This window comes from Anas acuta, chromosome 1 (genome assembly GCF_963932015.1).
Source record: "Anas acuta chromosome 1, bAnaAcu1.1, whole genome shotgun sequence".
NCBI classification, from domain to species: Eukaryota; Metazoa; Chordata; class Aves; order Anseriformes; family Anatidae; genus Anas; species Anas acuta.
In genome coordinates, this window is record NC_088979.1 from 106,137,062 (window position 1) to 106,151,649 (window position 14,588).

Below are 14,588 nucleotides of genomic sequence, written 5' to 3' on the forward strand. Positions count from 1 at the left end.
GGAGGAGAAGGAAAGTAATTGTAATTCTATCAAGACTTCTAATTCAAGCAAACTGCTTCAAATGTTAATAGATTTCCAACACCATACCAGCTAATCCTAGGCTGTCAATTTATATAGCAGGAGAATCACCTGCACTGACATGTTTAACATGCTCTTTGTAGCCAACCACCTTGAGGTGCGATCTCGTCGCTTCTCGTTAAGCAAATGAAGCAGAGGCAGGTCAGCCTGTGGACAGCTGGATGCTGTAGCGCACTTCCACGAGGAAGCACATTCAGTCACGAAGGAGGTGGCACAGCAGCACCTCCACTGTCCTGCTCAGCTCCATGCACTGTCACAGAGTCATCTCCAGCAGTAGGCAAATCACTTTTTGCCTTGCACGCCTCCACCTTGCCCTCCTCCAAGCAGGCAGCAGTGGTGGCAGCAGCAACTCACTATAGGAGCTCGCATCCTTCCACATGGGTCCCTGTTACACCAACATTACAGCCACTGGCAGGAGGCATGCTGCTAACAGAGATTTCATCCTCAGGATGGGAAATAAAACTTGATCCAGCTTGTAGCTATTAAAAATCCCACAGTGCCTTTCACAGGACTACAGTTTAATGCTGGCAACCTGATCATATCCCAATGCAGGTAATTGCATTGCACCCACTTAAATTCCCCTGATGCACCACCTGAATTCGCCTCCTGAGCTGAAATCAGTTGCTCCAGCAGTGTGAAGGTTGCTACCTTACACTGCCCTGCTGAAGGCTGTGTTTCAGCAGAGCAGTACATTGCTTCCTACATACAGAGCATTTCAGATTCTTTGTAGGGCATCTTGATGCATGTGAATGGTGCTATATATACATGCAAAATAATCAGTCAATAACAGGGAAATGGTGCAGCATGAGAGGATTTCAAAATAGATTAAGCTACTCTCCTCACAAATCATTAACTTAAAAAAAACAGACAACACAGCATATACAAATTAATATCTTGGTCAGGTGAAGAAGTAAACATTTCTCTAATATAACTGAGAGCATAGATATCGATTTCTGAGCAGATAGGGTACTGCAGCCTCTAGCAATCCTATGATTAAATCACTAGCTTCAGCTCTGGCATCAGTGTTTCCTTCAGATGGAAAAAAATAAAAATAAAAATGCCAAGGATATCTCCAGATCCCCAGAGCCATTCCTCTGAGTAAACTGGCAAAATGTAAATATTTCCCTGAGGGGTTTTGATCTAGTGCTAGATTATCTGACTGAAGTTGATCATTTTAGCACTGCTTTGAAGGGGAAGTAGGTGCTGCCTTTCAGACTTGATTTGTTAAGGCTTTGAATGGAAATAAATTAAAAACTGCAACCAGCCTCTGTGACAGGGGTTTCTGAGCACTCTGCAGGCAAACAGATTTCCTAGTCTCACAGGTTCTGACCCCAGTCTCCAGAAAGTTAATACACCTCCTTCCCTTGGTTTTACTGACTTAAATCAAGGCTTCCCACTTGGAGGCAGCAGGTGCTGTGAAGACACAGTACTGCCAGAAATGGAGGGCTTCATATAACTCAACAGCAATCAGCAAAAATTGTGGAACGCAGAGACCTTATAAACTTTTAACCTGCCATCATAGCAATCTGTGCCATAAGATATGCAAGGAAATTTGGAGATCTGATCTAAAAATCCACTGTAATCACTGGCTAGGTTAATATACAGGAAAATGAAACCTAGAGATGCCTTGGTAAAATCAAGTTTATTATTGTTCGTTATGCTTCTAATAAATTCAACATTTAAAGTTTATCATCTCTCTTTTGTCCAGTGTATCTTAAGGAACAAGAGAGAAACACAAAGTTCTGCAAAATCTTCTTTACAGCTGTCTTAGATGGCTCAAATCTTCAGTACTTGAAGAGGTACACAAAGGGGCATATTTTCCATTTTAATTAAAAGAATGAGAAACTGGAACATTAAACCTGTTGAATTTTTTATATATAAATTAAATGGGGAACTTAAATGACGAGGCCGAGAACGGAGCTCTATTGAAACAGCAGCCCTGAGCAGAATGATCTGTGAAAAGGATTAGAGGAGAAATTCTCTAAATATTAATAAAATAAGAGAAGTTACTGGAAATTATAATTCTTAATTTAATGCCATTTATTCCTTATAAATATTTTCTATTTAAGTCCTAATATGCATTAAATATTGATAAAGTCTTTATTAAAACAGTTTCACAGTGGCACGATCGTTTCTGAGTTCCCGCAACAACGGGGCAAAGGAGTCCCCAATGGGCAGGCGTGCCTAGGAGGGCCCATGGGGAGCCTCCCCAGATATCGAGACCCACCAAGGCAGCTTCTACCCCACGCCCTGGAGGGCTGTGTCCTGGGAGCACGGGAGGGCCACGGGCAGTGCCTGATTTCAGCCAAGACATTTTCGGTTACTCCAGGTAAAAAAATAAAAATAAAAAAATCTATTACTCCAATCATTATGAACACAGCTCTAGAGTAATGAGACTGTAGAATAGAAAGGGTACGCTATAGGGAACTTGCACTACATGAAGACTTTTCTTGGCAATAACTTTTTATCAAGAAAATTTTGTTCATACCACCTCTTGCTCGTTACCTTTTTCATTGAAGTAGCTGTAGTTTTCAAATGTGTTTGTGTATCGTTTTCTTTTTTCCTTCCCCCTTTCCTTCCTCCCAAATGTGTTCTTATAGCTCTGCAACAGTAATACCATCCCCAAATGAGCATGTTTTGCCAGTGTTGCATAGTATTGCTATCAATATTTTCAGCCAACCATTTAATATCTACTACTTTTATTCAACTCAAGGGTGATTTGTTTTGAAAATAATGAAAAAATATTCATTTTTCCTTACACAAGTATTAAGGTAAAATTATTTAGAAATTACCAGCAGCTGTTAAGTTATTTTTCTGAGCTCTAATAACCTACATTGTGTTCAGTTTCTAAACTAGTTCTCAGAATGGTTTTGCTTGCTCCTAGAGAACTGTTAGTGCATCCTAAGCATCTTTCAAGCAAACATGAAATCACAGCCAACTGACACATGATGGCAGGGATCTTAAATTTGGATTTTTGAGAAAACAATGTTTTTGTTTTTTTATGAACAGAGAAATGTAAGTAGAAAAATCTGGCTCAGTATTTAATAGCAGTATTGTGTTCCTGCCTCACAAACTTTACAGTGGAATAATACAACAGATCTTAGCAAATGTTTAAATCACTTCTGCTATTGACCTTGTCCCCCTATCATTCATCATAGGAAAAGTTCCTTTTGATGTACATATCATAAGCTTGTCTTCAGTTTTCAGTAATACATTGAGACATGAAGGAAACAGAAGACCAACAGCAAATGTGACAGTGTCCCCCCTCCTCTCTTTTGAAATTTCCTGAACTGCACTCTGTTCTCAAAGAAGCAAATTTTTGGGCATATTGCAGAAAACAGAAGAGGATTCATACTCACAGCTTTAGAAACAGATTTCTTGCTTTCTGTTACTCATACAAATTTGGTGCTTGTGTTTTATAATTGCTCAACAACGCTCATTATTCTATCCCACATAGCCCTCATATGTGGTGAGACGGATTATATCATCTGCACACAGAGGGAATGTATCCATATCACCTTGCTATGCAGGGATGAGGGAGCTCTAGTCATGAGGTGGAAGAGAGCTTTAGCCTATTTAGTTTGCACTCTCCGTGTGTCAGAGCATTTCAGTCTGAGAAAAGACATGCCTCACTAACCCAACTGCCATTTCAGATGATTTGTCCTCTAGGAAAGAAGTAAAAAAGAAAAAAAATCCACCAAATTTACCTGTTCATAAATACTATTTACTGAACTTTTCCTGTTCTTACCAAACTCTTGCTCTGAGCTTAAGAAGCTCCATACTGAAGGCAAGAAACGTGTTTAGTTTTCTAAAGTAGAACCTCAAATTTAAACAAACTTTTTCAGCCCTTAGATGCTCATCTCCACGGCAACCAGGGACATTCAGGAAATTCTTGTGACTATGGAGTCACAAGATGCACACTTCATATATTATTAATATATCTCCTAGAGGAAGTTCCAAATGACTGAATTACTTCCCACCCCACACACCCCTATCTTGGCCTTATCTTCTAATGTTTCTTGTTATTGCCCAGTTGTCATCCAGTCTCAACACAATTAAAATAGAGCCCTTCCTCCTTTTCTTCACAAAATATCCTTTTTTTTTTTTTTGTCTTAGATTTAGGACAGCCCCAACTGTCCTCCCACTCAGTTACACAATTTGTAGTCAATTTTGAGCTGTCCCTCCATTTAATCCCACAACAAATATATCTCAAAGGTTCCTCAAGCCCATGGTATTTAAGAAGTTGAGCTGTCTGGAATGAGAGGAGAAACAGGTTTTTATCCAAGACTTCCTTCTGTCACGTCTAGGCTACTGAAGTTTCCACCCCTCTGGCCAAAACACCATATGCCTTCACTTGTATCTGTCCAAATTTTGCTGCCAAAATAATTGTTTGGGCTCATACATTTCTGGCACCATCTCCCTCATTTATTTCTACAAGTTTCTTCCCAAGTATAAGACATAATTCATAACGTAGCTGTTTCATGCCTACTATCACCGGCACTATTGGTGCTGAAGATAGAATGGTAGCAGTGACTATTGAATAGCATCAAGGGGAAGAACAGTGCCATTTTTTATACATACAACTCTGCTCAGATCTTCTGTTTCTGTTTTGCTCAGTCAAGATGCGGGTCCTGATAAGGCAGCACTGTTCAGTTGCTTTACCCTGTTTGCCTTGTCAGACCTATGAAAAGCTCACAGGTGGTAAGACAGTTTGTATGCTATCACTAAAACATTTTTCAGAATTAGTTCAGTTTATTCTTCCTTACTCACTTTCACACATTAATCGTCTCTCGTTATATCTAGATTGGAGGGACAGGAAGTTATTTTCTTTCTAGACTTGATGATGTTCGTACAGAAAGTCATGCCTACCTAATACTTGAATCCTTAAGTTCCACTACAGGACAAAGCCACCCCAATGGGCATACTTTCAGTGCATGCAGCTCGTGCTGAGGGAATGGTGCAGAGACATACTAATGCCTCATCACAGGTGGATCATGCAAGGCACAAAATGTTGGACCTTTACACAGTGTATTCTACTGTGCCTTGATATTCCACTGATCACAGAAAAGCTGTTGTTTTTTAACCAATGTCGCAATTCTTTGGCTTTTTTTTTTCCTCCCTTTGTATATTTAATTTCCTCACTGAGGACAAGGAACCATACCTAGGAAGGCATATCCTGCTTTTTAAACCATTTATAATACAACAGTTAGCCCCCCAACACAGGGGGCTTTTTTTTTTTTTTTTTTTTTTTTCAAAAAAGAAAAACACTTAGAGTGAAAGATTTCAGGAACCGTGGACAATAAATATTGTACCTTTGCATAACACATTACCCTCAAACTTACACTGTAGTTCTGCACTACTACTTGGGGTTTTCAGTATTAAGTGATGTTTTATGTGATTGCATTAGTTACCTTTCTTTTAAAAAAAAAAAAGTTGAATATATTTGTGTTAGTGCACTGTCAGATGGCTAATAAGGCATAAAAAATGTCATTAGCTTAACCTCCAAAAGATATCTTAACTAGTGAACTATAAAATTCTGAGCTCTTTTAAGCATCACCTGGAGAACTAGGAGGCATCTTCCATCTCTTTAATTCAAAAAACTGAAATTGAATATCCTGCTATACTTGAATAAGCAAATAATGAGTGCTGCTTATGCAGTTAGCACTTAGATGTGGTCACTGCGAGAAAGGGCAAGAACGAAGAAGCATATGTGACTGAAAAACTGAAAAGATATTAATGAGATTTCAAATATGAAGTGAAAATCTGAAGTTGTTGTACATTTAAAAAGAGACTGAAACTGTGGAGTCACTTTTTAATTATGATTATGTCTTGTTTCTATCTGAAGTCATAACTGTGTCGTCTCATTATATGACCCCAGTACAGCAATTCGATCTGCTCAGCTGAACATGGATATCTAACAATTCCAGGGAAGTCCCTAGGATTTTGCATAGATTGCAAGAAGAAAATTGTGATGAATTCATTAAATTTTGCTTGTCTTTTAACTTTATAATTACCATTGCTTGCCTCTCTCTCTCTCTAGATACAGACTCACACACAGGTCAGTGTTGTTAAATACTGAAAATCAAGTGTGTTAACAGTGAGCAGAGATACAATTTATTGAATATGGTCCATTTTAAGCAGATGAAACTTTCTCAGGAAAATAGTGTATAACGAAGCCCAACTTTGTCTCCTCTGTTTAGGGAAAAACTACCTAGCATGCAGAGATATCCAGTGGTTGAACAAGAAACCACATGCTAACATACCTTTAGATGTAACTAGCCCTAAAATACAGAGCAGCTATATAATTTAAAAAAATGCTAAACAGATCTAGTAAACTACTATAAAAAATTTATTAGAAGAGGTAGAATAGATCATTCCAGACGTGTATTACCATTTGCTGTAATTTGAACCCATGACTGTGCAATTCAAATGCCCCCTACTCACTACCCTTTACGGCAATTCTTCCTTCATTACCAAGGCAAAGAAGTATTTCAGACAGGGAAAAGAAATATACAAGGTTTTTTCTCACTTCTACTACCTCAAGTCTTTATCGTGTTGTACAGTCCTTAGACGAAGTAGAAAAAGCCTACTTATTTTATCTTCTTGAACATACAGTAGAAATAAGGACAACTATTTTACTTCCTCTGTTCTTAACTAAAACATTGCTTTCTTGTCCATTTTGCCATTAAATCTTGAATGAAATCTTAACTTCTCCTTCATGCTTTTCATGCTTTGCTGTTGCTATTATCTCTGTGAGTACATTATATGAATTAGTAAAGCATTTGGAGAGTGAATTTATATGAAAAGATGATACAACAAGAAAAAACATACTTGAGCATGTAACCCAGATTCGCCACTTCTACCTTACAACAAAGCTTAGATTTCAGTAATAGCAATGCTATGCAACTAGCAGCATAGTTTGATCTCATTTAAAAACAGGATATTTCTCCTCTCCTCCTTTTCCCTTCAACAGAACCATTAACAACTAGAAAATAATATAGCTGTTTTGCACGCAAATTTTAAAAACTACGTAATTCATTAAAATAAGCTACTCTTTCTTAAAAACCCTCTTCCTCTGCAAATGAATACAGTTAAACAGAAATTATTCCTATTTCTCCCTTTGGACAGATTCATACATACTATGAATACCTTGTTGTCTGATCACAGGTACAAAATGTACCTTTCACAGAAAGGATATATTTTAATTCTGTGACTTCAGAGCACCAGGATGCATATCAGGATGTATGTAGACAGCCTCAGTCCCACAGCTGTTGGCTATTCTGCTTTTCATAGGCTTACATCAGTTAAGCAATACAGCTCGATAGCTTACATTTCCGTTTCTTCAATCCTGGACCAATAAGGACTACTTTTCTTATTTCTGGAGCTGTACTTAGTATTTGAATAGCTGAAGAGCAACTCATTTAGTGCTGACAGCTGTTTGTCATACCCAGCTAAGGAAAAGATGAGCTGAAAAAACCCTTCTGCTATAAGAAGAACTGTTATGTATCCTAACTGATACACAGTGCTAAATATTTCAACTCTGTATAGTAGCAACTAGCAGGTTGCCACATCAAGGTGACAACACAGAATGGGTAAGGTTGAAAGGGACCCCTGGTGGTCATCTGGGCCAAGCCCCTGCTCAAGCAGGGCTGCCTACTCCAGATTGCCAACCAGGACCACATCCAGGTGGCTTTTGAAGATCTCCAGGGAGGAAGACCCCCACAACCTCTCTGGGCAGCCTGTGCCAGTGCCTATACCAGAGTATGAACTTGTCCAGGTGCAGAACTTCACATTTCTTTTGTTTGATTTTTTTTTTTCTCCAAACAGCTTCACCTGCAGCAAACTACAGAATTAATATGTACCACAAAGACTTGTACAAGAACGATGAACTGAGTCTGAGAAACAGTATCAAAGCAAATGCTATCAGATGAAAAAAACATATACATGTATATTCTGGAATCCTGGTAATTCTGGAAAAATCTTGCAGAATGACAACAGGGATAAGTTCTTAATAGTACTCCAAAATAGTAATAGCATGTTCTTTATTCAGCTTGTCAGTTTCTATTATTAAGCTAAGCACATGCCAAAGGAACTGCAAGACACATGCCTGAAACATTTTTCTTTGCACACTTCATCCTAGTATCCTCTGGTTTTATAAAACATTATGCATATATAAAATGTTCACCTTTGCAAACTAAGTCTTCATTGGAATATTCCATGTATTATTAGCAGGGCTAAGAGTATCAGCTATAGTAGGGGCTACTAATCTCTTTCCATGGCAGGACTCTTTTAAGTTGATTATAGTTACATTCTATATCCTATATATAACCTATATCCAGGTGTTGCCCTGAGGTTGAACTTTTTTTTAAGTATATCAATTAACACATTTCCAGTTTCTACATGAAATAACGTGATTCTGCTAAAGGAATCATCCCTATATGAAGATAAACACATTGTCCAAATTCTAACAAGCTAGTACTCTATACATTTGAACCAAGATTTGTGGAACCTTTTGACTTGGAGTACAAGGTTATTCATTTAGAGAACAATCTCCAACTGCAGATACCATTCAGAGATTTTCCCTGAAATTAATCCTTTTAGATACAGAATCACAGAATTTCTACGTTGGAAGAGACCTCAAGATCATCGAGTCCAACCTCTGACCTAACGCTAACAAGTCCTCCACTAAACCATAGCACTAAGCTCTACATCTAAACGTCTTTTAAAGACCTCCAGGGATGGTGACTCCACCACTTCCCTGGGCAGCACATTCCAATGCCTAACAACCCTTTCAGTAAAGAAGTTCTTCCTAACATCCAACCTAAAACTCCCCTGGCGCAACGTTAGCCCATTCCCCCTCGTCCTGTCACCAGGCACATGGGAGAACAGACCAATGCCCACCTTGCTACAGTCTCCTTTAAGGTACCTGTAGAGAGCAATAAGGTTGCCCCTGAGCCTCCTCTTCTCCAGGCTGAACAAGCCCAGCTCCTTCAGCCGCTCCTCATAGGACTTGTTCTCCAGGCCCCTCACCAGCTTCGTCGCCCTTCTCTGGACCCGCTCAAGCACCTTGATGTCCTTCTTGTAGCGAGGGGCCCAAAACTGAACACAGTACTCAAGGTGCGGCCTCACCAGAGCCAAGTACAGGGGCATAATCACTTCCCTAGCCCTGCTGGCCACACTGCTTCTGATACAAACCAGGATGCTGTTGGCCTTCTTGGCCACCAGAGCACACTGCTGGCTCATATTCAGCCGACTATCAACCATCACTCCCAGGTCCTTCTCTGCCTGGCAGCTTTCCAACCACTCATCTCCCAGCCTGTAGCTCTGCTTGGGGTTATTGCGCCCCAGCTGCAGGACCCGGCACTTGGCCTTGTTGAACTTCATGCAGTTGACCTCAGCCCATCAATGCAGCCTATCCAGATCCTCCTGCAGAGCCTTCCTACCCTCAAGATCGACACACGCATCTAGCTTGGTGTCATCTGCAAACTTACTGAGGGTGCACTCAATGCCCTCGTCCAGATCATCAATAAAGATATTAAAGAGGACCGGCCCCAGCACCGAGCCCTGGGGGACGCCACTAGTGACCGGCCTCCAACTGGACTTGACTCTATTTACCACGACTCTTTGGGCCCAGCTATCCAGCCAGTTTCTAACCCAATGAAGCGTGCGCCAGTCCAAGCCAAGAGCAGCCAGTTTCTTGAGGAGAATGCTGTGGGAGACAGTGTCAAAAGCCTTGCTGAAGTCAAGGTAGACCACATCCACAGCCTTTCCCTCGTCCACCCAGCGCATCACTTTGTCATAGAAGGAGATCAGGTTTGTCAAGCAGGACCTGCCTTTCATAAACCCATGCTGACTGGGCCTGATTGCCTGCGTGTAAGTGCTGCGTGATGACTCTCAAGATGATCTGCTCCATGAGTTTCCCTGGTACTGAGGTCAAACTGAAAGGCCTGTAGTTTCCCCGGTCTGCCTTCCGGCCCTTCTTGTAGATGGGCATCACATTTCTAGCCGCCAGTCAGCTGGGACCTCCCCTGATAGCCAGGACTGCTGATAAATGATGGATAGGGGCTTGGCCAGCTCCTCTGCCAGTTCTCTCAGTACCCTCGGGTGGATCCCACCCGGCCCCATCGACTTGCGCACATCCAAGCACCATAGCAGGTCGTCAACCATTTCCTCATGGATAGTGAGGGCCACATCCTGCTCCCCATCCCCTTCCACCAGCTCAGGGTACTGGGTATCCAGAGAACAACCGGTATTGCCGCTAAAGACTGAGGCAAAGAAGGCATTAAGCACCTCCGCCTTTTCCTCATCTCTTGTAACTAGGTTTCCTCCTGCATCCAGTAAAGGATGGAAATTGTCCTTAGTCCTCCTTTTTGTGTTGATGTATTTATAAAAACATTTTTTTTTGTCTTTAACGGCAGTAGCCAGATTGAGCTCCAGATGAGCTTTGGCCTTTCTAATTTTGTCCCTGCACAGCCTCGCAACATCCTTATAGTCCTCCTCAGTGGCCCGCCCTTTTTTCCAAAGATTATAAACCCTCTTTTTTCTCCTAAACTCAAGCTGCAACTCTCTGTTGAGCCAGGCCAGTCTTCTTTGGGCATGGCTTGCCTTTGGGCACGTGGGGACAGACCGTTCCTGTGCCATTAAGATTTTTAAGAAAGGATACGATGCATCCTTTACTATAGTCTCAGAAGTCAGAGCAGGGACGCTGACAACACAGACAAGAAAATGATAGCATTTTCTAGTGCATAACAAAGAAAAGCAATACATTCAAGCATCCTTCTTCCCTAGCCTTCATCCCTTAAAATAATCATGCAAACTTTAAGAACCATCCTCCTGTATTCGTACCAGAAGTAAGCAAATCTGCTGTCATTTAAGTGGTATTCTTGCACACATGCTGTGGACAATCACTTTATGCCTTTGGACAGTGAATTGTATACTGAAATAAATCAAAATGAATTTCAGTTGAGCCCTAATTTTACAGGCTATGGTCCATTACAGGAGAAATATAATCCCATATTGACGTCAGGTACAAAGATATCCAGACATATGATATAGAAATGTCAAATATTGCTAATCCAACATGCAAATGTAATGAGCAAATATACATAGAAACAGAGCTATGAAAAAGAGAAAAAAAACATTTTGCAAATTCTCTTCTGAATACCTTCAAAATATTTAACCCTAAGGATGTTTCAGTCCTAAGTACTTAAAGATTTTGGCCCCTACTGGGTTCTAGCTAGCACTGAATTTGTTAATACACCAAAGTTTGCAATGAATTCTAATTCAGCAGTCAATACCACTGATGAGCTGGGAGAAAGCAAAAAACACAGTAAATTCAGTACTTTTGCCTTTGAAAAAAAAAAATAAGTCCACTAATTTCTTTTGTCATTATGAGGCAGCAGCATAGATCAGTGAGAATTATAGCTGGATGCATGAGTTATCAGTTTCAGTACTGCCTGGCAAGTAAAACAATAGTGAAACAATAAAATAAATAAGTCCATAATAACATTATTAGTTACAGTTTATGCAACCAAAAGAAAAGCAAGTAATAACCAGGCATCTGAATGTTAAAGACCCCATCACATGTTTCTGTAGATGAGTTCAAATTACAAGATTCTGCCTAAAAAGTAGAGCTCACTGTTTAAATCAATTTGAGTTCCACATAACACACAACAACATAGTTGATATATTTCAATGTATTTCCTGGAGAGGATTTGAAAGAGATTGCAGCTTATATGTCAGGGACACGGGGAAAAAATAGAGAAGGAAGCACTGAAATAAAGTAATCCAACCAGTACCATGACTGAATTTCAAATAAAACTCCGGAGAAATTATAGCTTATGTCTTAACATCTACAGTTATCTATTAACCAACCAAAGCAAAAAATCCGCAAAGTTATTGGATATAAAATATTCTGTATAGAAGGCAATCTATTTTTAAATAATGGTGTTAATGCGCAGCACAATTAAAACCCATGAGAACCTTTTTTTTTTTTGTCATTTATTTTGTGGTTCTTTCCATCTCCTTCAGCTTGAATTTCGTATCAGTTACTTTGCCAATCAATCATAATGAATGATTCCAGCTGGCACAGATTAAAAGATTGTCCAGGTGGAACGAAAGTATCATGGAGTATCCTGGGGAATGCACACAAATTTTTTTCAATACTTCCACCATATCTTCAATGGAGCCATTCCCTATGTTTTCTGTTCTTTAACTCATTTCAGCACAATAGTTTCATGGGCAACGTAATCTTGAAGTTTCAAGATTTAACATTGACAGAAGATTCTTGCTAGAACATTTCCAAAGGATTGTGGTGTGAAGAACAAAATACCCTCTGAATTGAGGCATGACAGCAGCAGAAAGCAGTTTCCAGCATATTGAAGAAAAGCACATTGAATGGAAAAGAAATGAAATGTAAGATATAATTTAAAAAAATCCTTTGCACTTCATTGTACATCCAACTGCTTCCTCCACAGAGACGCATCTGGATACCCAATGTCGCTGAGGCAACTGGAAAGAAATTTTGCCTGAAAAGATGGGATGAGTTTCCTGGTAAAGTCTCTCAGTTAACAACAGTTCATCTGCAGTAACAGTTAAAGCAGTGGGGAAGTATTTGATCAGCACTAAAGTCCAAGATATGACTGCCCTGGCGTGAACACATTAGTGACGAGCAATGCCAAGGACCTGTTCCTGGGGGAGACCGGCTGACACGGCACCTCAGAGTGCACCATGTGGCATTGCACTGTCAGCATGACAGGGAAAGTGGAAGAAGGCCAGGAGTGGCTCCTGTTTGGCTCTTGGAGGTGGAAATTCGGGGGAACAAAGGATCATGGTGCCATTATCAAAATAAATATGGTAAGATTCAGTCATGAGAACAGTGGAGGAAGCACCTTAGTGAGAAGCTCTGCAAGACTATGCAGCTCTGAAAAAACACCTTACAGGAAAGCTTGTAGGAAAATCTCATAACTGAACTCTGAGAATTAGAAAGTACACGTATAATTGACGAGGGTAGAATAAATTATTATGGTTGAATTTTTCCAGAAGTGTGTGAATGAATTAGAAGATCCATCCACAAACATGCGTATATATACACACATGCTTTTTTTCCAACAACATCTAAGTTGAAGTCTTCACTACTTTAAAAGTATTATTAGTGCTTAGTAGAGTAGAAATTATACAGGGTAAAGTCCTCAGATGTCACTGAAATCAAGGAGAGCTTTATCCTTGATTCATTCACAGCCAGAATTTCACTCGTAGAGAGCATGAGGAGGAATTTCCAGCAGTCTCTAGCACACCTAAATCAGGCAGCTGCATCTTCCCAATCCCCTGCCTCTCATTTCTTATGTTATCACTGAAATTTCCACTGAAAGTTTGCCTTAAAGTTTCCTCGAAGAACTTGACCCCCCTACAGAATGAAACACATCTAAATAAGACGATGTATTTAGATGGTAGGTAAATCCTTAATGCCAACACAAACAGCTTCAGAGAAGGGAAAATGTCGATTCATTCTTAAAAGGGGAGAAAAATACCAACTGATAAAATGGTCAAACAGGGCTTGATCACAATTTATTTCTGACCTTTTAACGTCTTCTGTTCTCAACGATTTTCTGTCATTTCTGCCTGGCTTGGACCTGAGCCCCGTCCCAGAGGTGTTTAGCTTTATGTTGCCACTTAACTTTCAACCTCTGTTTTCAGGACTGAAAGATAAGTAACTAATTGTCACTGTGATATCCGAGAGTTTATCAGCTGTCCAAATCTACCAGGTTGGAAGAAGCCTTGCACTTGAAAACTTTTTTGTACTCATTCTGTATGAAAGCTAGCTTTATATGATAACTTGCTGGGGCCTGCTGCTGTCAGCGCCGTTATTTAAGATCACGGTGATGACCCGCCTGCTCTTCTGCTAGGCAGCAATTAATTTCATTTTCATCTTCTCCCTTCTCTCTTGAAGTGAAACAGAACAGACTCATCTAAAAATCCACTAAATAAACAAACACACCACTTTATATTATTACTTTCCTCTTTAAGCGTGACTGGTTGCTATCTGAGGAAACATATTCTGCTTCTATTTAAATGCACCCACCCAATACATGCAAAATATTGGCAGCACAAGGAAAGTTTCTTTACCGGTGTTTATGCTGCTGTGGTTCATCTTGTATCACCTTGGTTTTATTTTTGTGTACAACATCTGAATGTCTGACAAAGCACAGATGTTAGGAGAAGGTAAAAAGAATGACTTGAAAAAGAATTTAACATTTTGCTATGCTTTAAAAGAAGCATTTATAAGGGAAGTATTAAACACTGTTGGGAAAAATGATTCTTTTGAAGAAGAAAGACACTAGCCCATACAGGCATACATATGTATACTGATTGCATCTTGATAACAAAATGCTTCGACCATATGCTCATATTTTGGAATAAGAAAGGAAAAGAACCACACATCCATCAAGTGTGTTGCTTATCCAAAGCAGTTATTGCCCTTGAGTTACATTTCTGGACCTTATTGAAGAACA

General features: G+C 39.9%; 1 long non-coding RNA gene across 1 annotated transcript in view; it reads right to left on the bottom strand.

Moving 5' to 3' along the window:
* Positions 1–1,701: 1,701 nt before the first annotated feature.
* Positions 1,702–14,588, bottom strand: part of LOC137860685 (uncharacterized) — a 45,337-nt gene continuing 32,450 nt past the window's right edge. The window contains exons 3-4 of the long non-coding RNA XR_011099127.1: positions 2,584–2,680; positions 1,702–2,031 (exon numbers count right to left, since the gene is read on the bottom strand). This is a non-coding gene — a long non-coding RNA (uncharacterized lncRNA). The remainder of the gene's footprint in view (positions 2,032–2,583; positions 2,681–14,588) is intronic.